Source organism: Cyprinodon tularosa, unplaced genomic scaffold, assembly GCF_016077235.1.
Source record: "Cyprinodon tularosa strain WSP-4 unplaced genomic scaffold, ASM1607723v1 ctg84, whole genome shotgun sequence".
Classification (NCBI taxonomy): Eukaryota; Metazoa; Chordata; class Actinopteri; order Cyprinodontiformes; family Cyprinodontidae; genus Cyprinodon; species Cyprinodon tularosa.
The window spans coordinates 753,749-768,353 of record NW_024039607.1 but is presented as its reverse complement, the minus strand read 5'-3'; the positions used below and the strand labels follow the sequence as shown (position 1 = coordinate 768,353).

The window sequence follows — 14,605 nt, the reverse complement described above, 5'->3', positions numbered from 1 at the left end:
AGAAAATCTTTGGAGGGAGTTGAAAGTCCGTGTTGCCCAGCGACAGCCCCAGAACATCACTGCTCTAGAGGAGATCTGCATGGAGGAATGGGCCAAAATACCAGCAACAGTGTGTGAAAACCTTGTGAAGACTTAGAGAAAACGGTTGATCTCTGTCATTGCCAACAAAGGGTATATAACAAAGTATTGAGATGAACTTTTGTTATTGACCAAATACTTATTTTCCACCATATTTTGCAAATAAATTGTTTAAAAATCAGACAATGTGATTTTCTGGATTTTTTTTTCTCATTTTGTCTCTTATAGTTGAGGTATATCTATGATGAAAATTACCGGCCTCTCTCATCTTTTTAAGTGGGACAACTTGCACTATTGGTGGCTGACTAAATACTTTTTTGCCCCACTGTACATAGTATAGTCATAGTAAGAGAAACAGGACTACTTTGCAAAACATGCCAAGCTCCAACATCTATAAACAAAGGTGTTAAAGGCAGCAGCAAGACTATTTCTCCCCAAGATGGTGTCACAGTCAAGCATGACCAGACCAGATGAAACTATTATTAGAAAAAGCAGAGAGAGCATAGCGTTAGAGATTGAACTAACAAATTCTGCAGAATGGGAGAATAGGGACAGAATGAAGCAGAATGGTGAAATAGGCTAAATATGTCTAGGCACTGTAATCTCAAATCTCACACAGCCTTTAACAGGTTTTCTTCAGGATTTTCTTAGGTTTAACTCAGTCCATCTTCCCATCCATATGGACCACTTTACCCGCCCTTCTGAGGAAAAGCCCCACAGTATGGTGCTGCCTCTAATGTGCTTCACATAGGGGACGCTACATTCAAGGCGTTAGCTTTTCAGACAAACTCCCTATTTTGCATGTTGGTCAAAATTTTGTTTGGGTTACATCATCAGGTTAGGATGTCCTCAGGTAATAACAATTACAGAAATGCTGATGCTAATAAGTAGGTTATTTCTAATTACAAATCATTGCACTGAAGTTTTTGTTGAGGTGTTTGAGAGTAAAGGGGGTTAATGTAAACCCAAATTCATGCCTTTATGAGTACAAAATAAGAGATTAGTCATTTTCCTTCCACTTTTGTACTATACAGTTTTTTGTGAAGGTCTATTATTAAACCTCCCAGTGAATTCCATTAAAGTTTGCAATATGAATATTCTGAGGGCTCGTTTAGAGTGAAGAGGCATAATCACGGCTCCTTTATAAGTACAGGAACAGCGGCTATCAAGCAGTAGCTATAAACAACTTTTGCTGGTTTTCACGATGCTGCGGCTCACCGCTCCAATGTTCTCTGTCATTCTGTTTTAGCTCATGATGAAGTGGGCAAATCTCCAGAGAAATACTAGCAAATGATCGCTCACGGTAACTGAGACAGAGGTAATTAATGGCTGACTGTTCACAAGCTACTGCAGGAATGTGCTTGCCAAAAATTACAAATTTTCCCCTGAGTGAAGTACACCAGTGACGCTGTGTTAAATCGCTGCTGTCACTGTCTTTGGACTAAATATTTCAGTCTCCAGAAAAAGCCTTTCTGACTTGGCTGATTGAGGCTGTTTCCTGTAAGATGAAGGCAATTAGTTATAGGTTTTTGAATTAAGATGAACCAAGCAGAACTCAGTTGGATCCTGGAGGGATTTCTGAAGGTGAGGCCGTACCGAACTCCATCTGTTCAAATATCCTGAATTTGGGTGAAAAAGTTGAGGCTCAATTTACAAAGATTCCTTTTCGGGATTTTATTTATTTCATTATTTTGCAGGTGGTTCAGATGCATTATAATCCTAAATTATAGCAGTATTATTGTGTTTTTGCACTGATCAGCTGTTTTCATTTCAGCAGTCATATCCTAAATAAAAGTGATGCTTTAAAAAGTTCAAAGGAAATGACTATTAATGCATTTAGTGGAGTGATTTGCTTAAAATGATGTATTTACTGTTAGCAGGGGTTAGCTTTGAAGGAAATCAGCAATTGGCAATTAAATTATCTTCAATGAAACACACTACTGCCAACCACACTACTTGTTTAACATAAGGAGTTTGAAAGGGAGAGATTCAGTTGTAAGAAAGGGTTCAGAGTATTCAGATGTGTCTGACGACCCAAGCACCACCTACTCTTTGGAAGATTGGTCCAATAACCCCTGCTGCCCCCAGTTCAGAGCTTGATCATCATCAGCTGCTCATGAGTGAGTAAATTTTGGATAAGAAGGTTCAAAAGTCCCCCTAAAGAAGCCATATCTGCCAGAGTAAAACACTAAACTTAAATAAAAGGGTGTCATGTTAAACATTGACAGGACTTCTGTACTTCTGTGTTAAAAAGAGAGACTGGATTTGATAGACAGCAGAAGACTGGTGTAAATGCCTTTTGGTTGATGAGACCTTCCCTTGAATGTTTGGAACATCTGGGAAATCATTTGGTAGTTGTGGAACACAGGAGAGCTTAATAATCAAAATGTTTATTTACAGCAGGGAAGAATTTGGTAGACTTCAAAGGCTTCTGGTAAGTGGTTTTAAGAGCATCTGGAGAAGGAAAGAAATAGTTGTATTAGAAATCTAGGCAATAAATTTGAAATGAGGATGAGATTAGATGGCTTACTGTTGTTTAGGAGGTTGTGAGGTCCCGGTGGAAGGAAGTTCTTCAAAGGTGAGCGAGATTTCAGGGAAATATAAGAACTGAGCAGATGGAGGCCTCTAAGAGTAAAGCCAAGGAGACTGTAGAGCAGGAAGGTAGGGAAACACTGTCCTTCACACTTTAAATCTGTCTTTGCTCCAGGACAAATGACTGCATTCCCCTTCTCAGAAACCAGTAAGGACTGCAGAAGCCAGTTAATCACCCTTCAGTTTAGGGCAGGTGTTTGGAGGCTGGGAAATACCTAAACATGCAGGACAGTTGGTTCTGATGATCAAGTCTGAAAACTGCTGTCTTTAATTGTCGTGGTGATCCTTTGATTAATACAAATGGCAGTGTTGTGCATTAACATGTACAATGAATGATTCAAAGTTTTATATCTTATGAAAACCAGTTGATTGCATCGACTCATTCACTCGAATGCAATCCCTTACACTAATCATGCTTGTAGTGACAGTGGAGAGGAAAAACTCCCTTTTAACAGGAAGAAATCTCCAGCAGAACAAGGCTCAGTGTGAGCGGCCATCTGCTGATGCCGACTGGGGTTCAAGGAGACAGAAGCAGAGATACAAAAAGCAGCTGTAAAAGGCGGCCCCGTCCAGGAAACACACAGCCAGGCAGATGAGCTCCGAGCCAGCTCCCATGCCAGAGGACGAAGAGAGCACATCCAGCTAGTCACAGTCAGAGAAACAGGACCACACTGAAAACATGCCGATCTCGAACATCTATAACAGAGGTGTTGATGGCAGCAGCACAGCTGATATTTGTCTCCAGGATGGTCCCACTGCAAAAAAGGAACAGACTATGAGAAAAAGCAGAGAGAGCATAACGTTAGGGATTGAACTAACAGATTCTGCAGAGTGGGAGAATAGAGATAGAATGAAGCAGAATGATGAAATAGGGGACCCTATGTCTTCCAGCAGTCTAAGCCTATAGCAGCATAACTATAGAGATAGCTCAGGGTAACCTGAGCCACTCTAACTATAAGCTTTATCAAAAAGGAAAGATTTAAGCCTAGCCTTAAAAGTAGACAGGGTCTCTGCCTCACAGACTAAAACTGGTAGTTGGTTCCACAGGAGAGGAGCCTGATAACTAAAAGATGAAGTGAACGGTGAGATGATCAGATCAGTTTTGAAATAGCGAAAATGAACGATAGCAACTTTCATTCTGAGAATGAGTGACACACACAGCTCACGTTTGCGTTCAACTGATAGCCTTTTTCATTAGTTTTACGGCAATTATTATGGCAAACAGCCTGACAGACCAGCATGTTTACTGCTAGTACTAGTCTGCACGATTCAGACTCATTTTCTGGTATTTCTGTTGCCAGTTTAGCAGAGCGCTTAGCAGAGACTGATGAACTAACAAAAGAAGCCTCGGACAAAAACTCATACTTTTGTGCACACTGGGACTTAACAAACAAGTCCATACGTCAGCCATCTCCACTTTAAATTTCAAACACCACATCAAGCGAAATAAAGGCTTCACTGCACTTACAGGTGCTGGTCATAAAATTAGAATATCATGAAAAAGTAGATTGATTTCAGTAATTCCATTTAAAAAGTGAAACTTGTATATTATATTCATACATTACATACAAACTCATATATTTCAGATGTTTATTTTGTTTAATTTTGATGATTACAAATGACAACAAATGAAAATCTCAAATTCATCATATCAGAAAATTAGAATATTACTGAAGACCAATAAAAACAAAGGATTTATAGAAATGTTGGCCAACTGAAAAGTATGAACATGAAAAGTATGAGCATGTACAGCACTCAGTATTTAGTTGGGCCTCCTTTGGCCTGTATTACTGCAGCAATGCGGCGTGGCATGGAGTCGATCAGTCTGTGGCACTGCTCAGGTGTTATGATAGCCCAGGTTGCTCTAATAGTGGCTTTTAGCTCTTCTGAATTGTTGGGTCTGGCGTATTGCATCTTCTTCTTCACAATACCCCATAGATTTTCTATGGGGTTAAGGTCAGGAGAGTTTGCTGGCCAATTAAGAACAGGGATACCATGGTCCTTCAACCAGGTACTGGTAGCTTTGGCACTGTGTGCAGGTGCCAAGTCCTGTTGGAAAATGAAATCTGCATCTCCAAAAAGTTGGTCAGCTGCAGGAAGCATGAAGTGCTCTAAAACTTCCTGGTATGTGGCTGCGTTGACCCTGGACCTCAGAAAACACAATGGACCAACACCAGCAGATGACATGGCACCCCAAACCATCACTGACTGTGGAAACTTTACACTGGACTTCAAGCAACGTGGATGAAGTGCCTCTCTTCTTTTCCTCCAGACTCTGGGACCTTGATTTCCAAAGGAAATGCAAAATTTACTTTCATCAGAGAACATGACTTTGGACCACTCACCAGCAGTCCAGTCCTGTTTCTCTTTAGCCCAGGCAAGACGCTTCTGACGCTGTCTGTGGTTCAAGAGTGGCTTGACACAAGGAATGCGACAGCAGAAACCCATGTCTTTCATACGTCTGTGTGTGGTGGTTCTTGAAGCACTCACTCCAGCTGCAGTCCACTCTTTGTGAATCTCCCCCACATTTTTGAATGGGTTTTGTTTCACAATCCTCTCCAGGGTGCGGTTATCTCTCTTGCTTGTACACTTTTTTCGACCACATCTTTTCCTTCCCTTCGCCTCTCTATTAATGTGCTTGGACACTGAGCTCTTTGAACAGCCAGCCTCTTTAGCGATGACCTTTTGTGTCTTGCCCTCCTTGTGCAAGGTGTCGATGGTCGTCTTTTGGACAACTGTCAAGTCAGCAGTCTTCCCCATGATTGTGTAGCCTATAGAACTAGACTGAAAGACCATTTAAAGGCTTTTGCAGGTGGTTTGAGTTAATTAGCTGATTAGAGTGTGGCACCAGGGGCCATCAATTTTGAACCTTTTCACAATATTCTAATTTTCTGATATGATGAATTTGAGATTTTCATTTGTTGTCATTTGTAATCATCAAAATTAAACAAAATAAACATCTGAAATATATGAGTTTGTATGTAATGTATGAATATAATATACAAGTTTCACTTTTTAAAAAGGAATTACTGAAATCAATCTACTTTTTCATGATATTCTAATTTTATGACCAGCACCTGTATACCTTGACTGGATCCAGTATTTCTTTCTATATATTATAATTATACATTTAAAGGGTGATATATGAGGTTCTATTCGGTAGGATTGTGGCTTAATCTAGCAAATGAACTTGAGCTATTTCATTTATAGGTGTGTGAAAAGTGAACTATGAACGTGAGCTAATTGATGTCCAGCTGTGTGAACTGAAATTTGTGCTTTTTTTCTGAATTATGAATTGGCATATCATTGACAAACACTCTGTGTTCAAAATAACAATGTAGTTTGTCTAAGTCTAAGTCAAATATATACTCAGAGGATTCTTATAATGGCGGGTCAAGCTTAACTCTATCAGGAAAGTTGACTATCAGCCCAAGACTGTTTTGTCGCTAAGCTCCTTAAATCTTCTGCAGCCCAATGAGGGATTGCAGACAGGTGTGTGGCATTCACCCCGTAGCCAAAAAACAATCAACTGTTCTACTCTAGACACCAATAAGACTTAGTCTATAGACCAGAGGTCACTATTCAGCTTGTCAGCACATTTTAATTGTTTCCTTCTAGGCACTCCCTTATTTAGGGATCACCAAAAGTCATTATGACTTTGTTATGGCAGTCAGTCACTTCAACAACAACACTATGGAGACTGCATATATCAGCAACTTAATGTTCCTGCTCTTAATCTTTCAGTTTTTTCAGTAATTTGAATTGACTTTCACTGTGTATCAGAAACATGAAAACTTATTTGCTAAAATCAGAGGTTTTCTGCACCTGGACATACGAGGCATAAACTCTTCATAACTCTGGATTAGAAGGTGGTTATTGTTTGCAAGTCCTGCATCATTTGAGCTGAAAATGATATTATCCTGTCTGTTGGTCTGAAACAGCACCATCAGTCAGGTCCTGTTCCTAAAAGTTATCTTTAACTTATCTTATCCTCTTGACCTAGTTGCTTTACCTAAAAATATACCAGTGTTTTAGTAAACAGTCGAGCTATTTTTGTGAGCCCTTTAAAGATTTGTTGGATCAGTGGGCTCAAATGAGCAAGCATAAGAGATGCAGAGCTGATTTTAGGCCTTTTTGGATCCAATAGAGAAGAGGAGAGAATAAGTATCCACATGGGATTAAAGAACATTGTTTCTCTTTTAGCACAAAGGCTGTGAAAGGACAAAGGAATTTATTGCAGGACTCAGAACAGATTTGTTTTTAATTAGACTAACTGCAGACACCAGGTTTTAACTAAACACATTTTTAAGCTATGATACCCTGTAGTGCAGCAGAAGAGGGAGTATCAAAAGGCTTGTCGCTATTTAACGTAAAGCAGCCATCCCTGAAAAGAAAAAGGATGTAATAAAGAATACAGAGTTCAGCTCTTTGGGCTGTGGTATTCATTATTTTAGATTTAAGATGGGAGCAGCTGCTCAGGGTTACTCCAGTTCAGGGGTTTCCAAACTGTTCTTAGTGGGCCCCACTTTGATTTAATGAAAATATTCATGCCCCTTTCCCACTGATCTTTTTGACAGTTGATAAAAGAAAAGTCAACTGCAGTAAACCATGTTGCAATAAAATAAACTTTAATCCCCTTTAACTCACAAAACTACCTCTTCTGAAGTAATTATTTTAAATGTAACTGTTTATTTGACTGTACAATAGAATTCCGCATTGACATTTAAGCACCACTAACAGGGCTCGATGTTAACCATCGCCCGATTCCCGGGGCAAGTAGTTTTTATTGTTTGGAGTAAAAATTTCATTGCATTTGCCCGCCAGGCAAGTGCAATGATCGCAAAAAAAAAATATATTTATTACTCAAAATTACTTTAAAATCACCGACATCCGATGAAAAAGACACAGAAGCGTTGCCGGCGCCATTTTTGTTGTTTTGTACACATTCTCGCGTGATTTGAAAAAGCCAGGGGATTTTCCGCCAGATGGCGTGATTTTTTGATGTAGTTACCAAAACGACAAACAAGCTAGAAAGCGCTATCATATGGCAGTCTTCTGTACAGTGATGCAGGTCATACATTAAATTATTTTCTCTTTGACATTGGAGAGGTGCATTTAAATGATATAGAGCTAAACATGTTAAATTGGTGACCTGTTCTCTTGATTCATGCTTTTTGTATCAACCTATCACAGCCCTCTGTAGACAATGTCACCCTCAAGGATAGCCGCTGAAAAAAACTCAGTTTTCAAACTGAATATACACTCACCGGCCACTTTATTAGGTACCCCATGCTAGTAACAGGTTGGACCCCCTTTTGCCTTCAGAACTGCCTCAATTCTTGGTGGCATAGATTCAACAAGGTGCTGGAAGCATTCCTCAGGCCATATTGACATGATGGCATCACACAGTTGCCGCAGATTTGTCGGCTGCACATCCATGATGCGAATCTCCCGTTCCACCACATCCCAAAGATGCTCTATTGGATTGAGATCTGGTGACTGTGGAGGCCATTTGAGTACAGTGAACTCATTGTCGTGTTCAAAAAACCAGTCTGAGATGATTCCAGCTTTATGACATGGTGCATTATCCTGCTGAAAGTAGCCATCAGAAGTTGGGTACATTGTGGTCATAAAGGGATGGACATGGTCAGCAACAATACTCAGGTAGGCTGTGGCGTTGCAACGATGCTCAATTGGTACCAAGGGGCCCAAAGAGTGCCAAGAAAATATTCCCCACACCATGACACCACCACCACCAGCCTGAACCATTGATACAATGCAGGATGGATCCATGGTTTCATGTTGTAGACGCCAAATTCTGACCCTACCATCCGAATGTTGCAACAGAAATCGAGACTCAGCAGACCAGGCAACGTTTTTCCAATCTTCTATTGTCTAATTTCCATGAGCTTGTGCAAATTGTAGCCTCAGTTTCCTGTTCTTAGCTGAAAGGAGTGGCACCCGGTGTGGTCTTCTGCTGCTGTAGCCCATCTGCCTCAAAGTTCGACGTACTGTGCGTTCAGAGATGCTCTTCTGCCCACCTTGGTTGTAACGGGTGGTTATTTGAGTTACTGTTGCCCTTCTATCAGCTCGAACCAGTCTGGCCATTCTCCTCTGACCTCTGGCATCAACAAGGCATTTCCGCCCACAGAACTGCCGCTCACTGGATGTTTTTTCTTTTTCGGACCATTCTCTGTAAACCCTAGAGATGGTTGTGCGTGAAAATCCCAGTAGATCAGCAGTTTCTGAAATACTCAGACCAGCCCTTCTGGCACCAACAATCATGCCACGTTCAAAGTCACTCAAATCACCTTTCTTCCCCATACTGATGCTCGGTTTGAACTGCAGGAGATTGTCTTGACCATGTCTACATGCCTAAATGCACTGAGTTGCCGCCATGTGATTGGCTGCTTAGAAATTAAGTGTTAACGAGCAGTTGGACAGGTGTACCTAATAAAGTGGCCGGTGAGTGTATAAATATTTTACCAGCTAGAAAGCTCCAACCTATACCTGTGGTACCTTCCTCGCTGCTTAGATTCCAGGCTTCTCAGAACAGCTCAAAGATAATGTTTCCCATCTTGTGAAAATATTAGAAAAAACTTGAGCTCCAAATGTGTCCAGCTTTTAGGATAGCTCTCAGTTCAGTATGGGAATATACTTTGTTTTTCTTTTTTCTTAGAGCCATGCTAAATGTTTACCAGCAGCAGGTTTTTGTATAATCACCCTGACTGTTAGTTCCTGTTAAAAAGGTCTTGTATCAACTGGTACATGCTCAGGGTTAAGAAAAAAATCCCTCCTAACATCAAGGTTTAAGCTACGGATTCATGCTCATTAAGATTTTAGTGAATCCATTTCCATTGGAACATTTTGCCTATCAGAACTCGCCACAACAATTTAAAACTTAACATTTAATGTACATAAAATTACCTTTTTTAGGGGGAATGTTTCAAATCTTACAGACAGAAACTGCAGCTACTTTCATCGGCTCACACTCTATCCAGGGAGGACAGCTTGCTCACGCTCTCGCACCCATAAAGTCTAATTGGTGTGACTCCTCAGTGGGTCTCATCATTCTGAGGCTTCATTGTCTTAACCACGGCTGCGGTAATTAGGTTTGAGGGAGGCTGTTTGGTAGGAGTCAGAGATGTGAAATTACCTCTCATGAGTTTCTGCAGAGCTCCGAATCACATAACTACTGTGCTGCATGTGTGTTGATTCACTGCATTCCCTGTAGTCCGGTCCCTATTAATTGAACAGCAGTTGGGATTTCATTAATAATCCTATTTTTTCCAAATTTGCTAAGAATATGTCTTATTTTGCATAATTTCTAACTCTGTCCTTTATCTTTAGTATATAAATTGAACTTTGTGCCAAACAGGTGTCTGTGTTTTTAACTGATTGTGTCATTTAGGATGCAGCAGCCGTTTGCTTCGTTCCTGTAGCTGCAGGTTTATAATTTGCTCCTGCTAATCATCCCAGATGTCTGCGGAGGTATTGGGAGCAAAATGTAGGCTTGCAGGCAGGAACCAGATGGAAAGGAGATAAATACAAGTTTATTTATTTACAAACAGAGCAAACGGAAATGTGCAAATGAAACAGATGGTTTTGGCACCTTAACATAGGATGCAGGAAATGCAGCAAACAGACCTTGACATCTTGACGAGATGCAACAGAGAACGAAGGAAACCTGATGGTGTTCCTATGTCGCTAAAGTTTTACAAATTTTTTGTGGAGTTTCATTAGCTTTCTCAGTATGTTGTGTTCTTGTATTTACTAAGCATTTCCTGTAATACCCAATTGATTTCCTTTGTCTATTGTTAGCACCTGCTCTGCTTTCTTAATTAATCTGCCCTTTTCTGCTGATTTTTAACACCCCTCGGGTGTCCATCCATTACTTTGAGCCAACATTTTCTTCTTCTGGGTTTCACCTTAATTTTAAAATGTATAAAACTTTTTAAAATGCCAGCATCAAGCAGGGTCCTTGGATCCTCATAGTACATTTTATCCAAAGATCCATGCTTTCCATCATTGTTGGTTCACCATATATCCAGTAGGGTTGTCAAAAGTATCGAAAATCAAAAAAGTATCGATACTGAAATGTTGTATCCGGATACAATACTTATTTTTAAAAGTATCGATACAGTGCCACCACCAGTGGCACCTAAGCAGTCATTCATCTAAAGTGCAGAATAGAGGACAATGCACAATCAGAACACTGTTCTGATTTTAATTTTATAAGTTTTTTATCAAGCTTGCTTAATATTGTGCACAGCATACAACCTTTATTGTATTTATTTATTGTATTTTATTTATTAATGAAAATATTTCTGTAGAATTTTGGAGTCTTTGTTTTTATCCTTTTGGTATCGAAAATGGTATCGAGTATCGAGTATTTTCCTTAGTATTGGTATTGAGTTGAAATGTTTAGTATCGTGACAACCCTAATATCCAGCTCATCATATTGGAGCTAAGTTTATGCCTTACAGTTTATTTTTTCATGTTTTTATTTGACACAAGTAAAACAAATAATATCTTAGTGACAGGCTAACTGCATCAAAGTGATTTAAGATCCCATTTCAGGGCTCGATGTTAACCATTGCCCGATCGCCCGGGGCAAGTAGTTTCTATTGCCCGCCAGGCAAGTGTAATGATCGCAAAGAAAAAAAATATATTTATCACTTAAAATTACTTTAAAATCACCAACATTCGCTAAAAACGACGCACAAGCGTTGCCGGCGCCATCTTTGTTGTTTTGTACACATTCTCGCGTGATTTGAAGAAGCCGCATGATTTTCCGCTAGATGGCGTGATTCAGCTCTTGGGGAGAGAATTCTGCAGAGCAGCCGCTGGATAATGAATTTAATCTATACTATAATACACACTAGATTAAAAATGATCAGTCAGGGATTAGGAAAATAATAATAATAACTGTATGTGCCCAGTGTAAATATTTCTATCATATGGCAGTCTTCTTTACAATAATCATACATTAAAACATTTTCATTAAATCTTTTTCTCTTAGACATTGGAGTGTTTCATTTAAATGTTATAGAGCTAAACATGTTAAATTGGTGAGTAGTAGTAGTGTAAGTTTATAACCTGTCAGTTTTTTTTAGATTTCTAACATTACAATTTATATTTTTCCAATCACACAACAGTTTAAAGCAAAGTTTAGTTTGAAAAGAATGTGCAGGAAGGATTGAAAAGCATGTTAACACGGTAATGTAGGCTTGAGTTCATTATCTGACGCATGCAGATACACACCAGGAACCTGGAAACTTACTGAATTACAAAAAAACATTTAAAAACAAACATGTTTCATTGATATATATATACAAAACTGAATATTAGGAGCTATATTTATCAAACATTATGCTGGGCAAATAAAAATTGTTTCTGGGCAAATGAAATCTGAAATCCTTAACGTCAACTCCTGCATTTGAGAAGGTTCTGCAAAACGATACATTTTCAATATTAAACCGATCTTAATTTTTAAGCTTCCCACCTCTGTGTTAATGTGCTCATCAAAGGATATCCGTTACATCTAATAGAGACCGCTGATCTACACACTAATCACACTGATATTTAGAGGACTGAATCATGGTTTCTGCGGGTCATTAAAAATCATTAAAAGTCATTCAATTATAATTTTTTTTAAACTAAGGCCTTAATTGGCATTAAAACTAATTAAATGTGTTTATTGTGGCATTGAAAATGCTTTATTTAAAAAAAAATGTTATAAAAACAATTTCGTCAGATTTGTTATATCACGATATATTTGGGTGGAACTGCTTCCGGTTGATCGCAAAGCTGTATGTTCAGAAAAGAAGCTCGAGTTGGAGAAAAAGCTAGAGAATAGGGGGAAAAAAGCAAATTTAAACAAAAGTGGAAAAGAGGAATTTGGGACATGGCTGCAGCCTGTCGACGGGTACCTGTTGGTGGCATTAAAATTATTTCTAAGAACATTAAAAGAGCATTAAATTTGAATTATTCATTCCTGTATAAACCCTGTGAATGTCCAAAATGATTGTTTAAGTTTTTTGTCATCATGTTCCAAATATTAAGTCATTAAATATATTTAATTTGTTTATCTTTTTTCCCATTTCAATACATCAATGCAGGTATTTTTATGAAAGTCTCTCCAGGAGTGACTTGAGCTATTTTATCATCAGGAGTCAGTACAGTCGGCCATTTTAAAGCTAATGTCAGAATAAAACCCTGCTGATGAGTTAATGCTAAAAAGCTTTTATCTAATCCTACAAAGGATTTTTGCCCTCATCTTCTTCCAGTTGTTGTGATGGCTGTTTAGATAATCTTATGTGATAATCCTGCAGAGTGTGGTGTGTTAAGAGTGATTTGGTCGAATTGGAAGGATGTCAGGACGGCTATGGCCTCCAATGGGAGATATCAACATGACGGATTGCCTTGCCCCCATGTGAACCATGTGTGATCTCCCCTGAGCGCAGAAGATGATGTAACCTGTTAAACGTGAGGTGTAGTCCACCAGGAAGCAATTTCTGAAGATTAAAAATCAACAACTCACCAGATCTACCAGTAGATCCCTCATGCATCCTGTCTTCACTTCTCCAACCAATTTGCTTTTTATTCTAATCTTTTAAAATTAGTCCACAAAGCGTCGCCATTGCTTCTCCCTTGTTGTTTGCGTGTATTTTCTCTGAACCCACGTTTGATCTCAACAGGTTTTTATGAATTTTCCGGGGCAAGGTGTTCGTCATATGTGGCTTTTTTTTTTAGGTTTTGAAAATCTCAATTTTAAAGTCTTGCTGTGTGACCCAGGCACTGGGAGTCATTAGCTTCAATTAAACATGAAATTTCACAACTGTTAATTACAAAAATAAATTTCCTAAACGGAAACACTGCATTTTCACAAAAATAAATTTTTGGATAAAAGGTTTTTACATACCTAATACTAAATACTTTTTCTAAATATCCACATAATCTGTAATCTGTAATGGAAAGGCACCTATTGAGCATGGGAAGGAATTAACCAGAGCCAGCATCCGTATGAGCTTCCATCTGGAGGACTACTTTATATATTTATTCCAGAAGAGTCACAATTATTAGCTACACAAAGGAAAAAATATATCTAAACACAGGAGTGCTAAAGTAGAGCACCTTGTATTTGAAAGAAAAAATAAGATTACCTGTGATTAAAGGCACAACTAAAATATATTAAAATATATTCAGAACACATTGCCGGTCATGCACGCTAACGCTAACTCAACTACAGAAAAATGAAAGTAATAATCTCACTGTTAAGTTAGCGGTAGCTAGCATGACCGGCTCCGTCATGCTGGTTTTCCTTCCGTTTGAGCTCCACAAGCGTCACGTGACTAAGAAAACGGGATTGGCTGGGTGTTGGACGCCACAATCCATTGCTAATGTCTGTGACCTGAAGTAACCCTTCCCTTTTTACACTGAATTTAGACGCCAAATTTAAGACCGTGAAATAGAGCCAGTTGAATCTCAGGAGGCTGAAAAGGTTGAATTTTTTTATATGCAGATTTTTTTAACACTCAAAAATTAAACTGAAAAATAAGTATTGAAAATTTAATCACTTTGAAATAGTAATGTGAATTTTTAGCTTGAAGAGAAAATAACAAATGAAATTTCAACTGTGTAGAAATAATGACAATGAACTTCTTTTTAGGTCAAAAATGTGTTCTAAATATATTTTAACACTGAAACATTAAGTACAAACATACAACATTTAAATGTCAGTGGCATTTTTAATTCAAATCCCAGCGACACAGATTTACTTCCATACCATGATGGCAATTATTTTATATCAAAGTAGTATGCAGTTCTTCATATATACACACACACACACATCAATTTTAAAACAGATGGTATCGGTATCGGCCAATACTGCACAGCCAGGTATCGGGTATCAGGCCCCAAAAAATGGCATCGT

The 14,605-nt window shown here is 38.7% G+C and overlaps 1 protein-coding gene across 2 annotated transcripts in view; it reads left to right on the top strand.

Moving 5' to 3' along the window:
- fam184a (family with sequence similarity 184 member A) overlaps positions 1-14,605 on the top strand; it is a 274,942-nt gene that overhangs the window by 130,646 nt on the left and 129,691 nt on the right. The gene's annotated exons all lie outside the window — the stretch shown is intronic.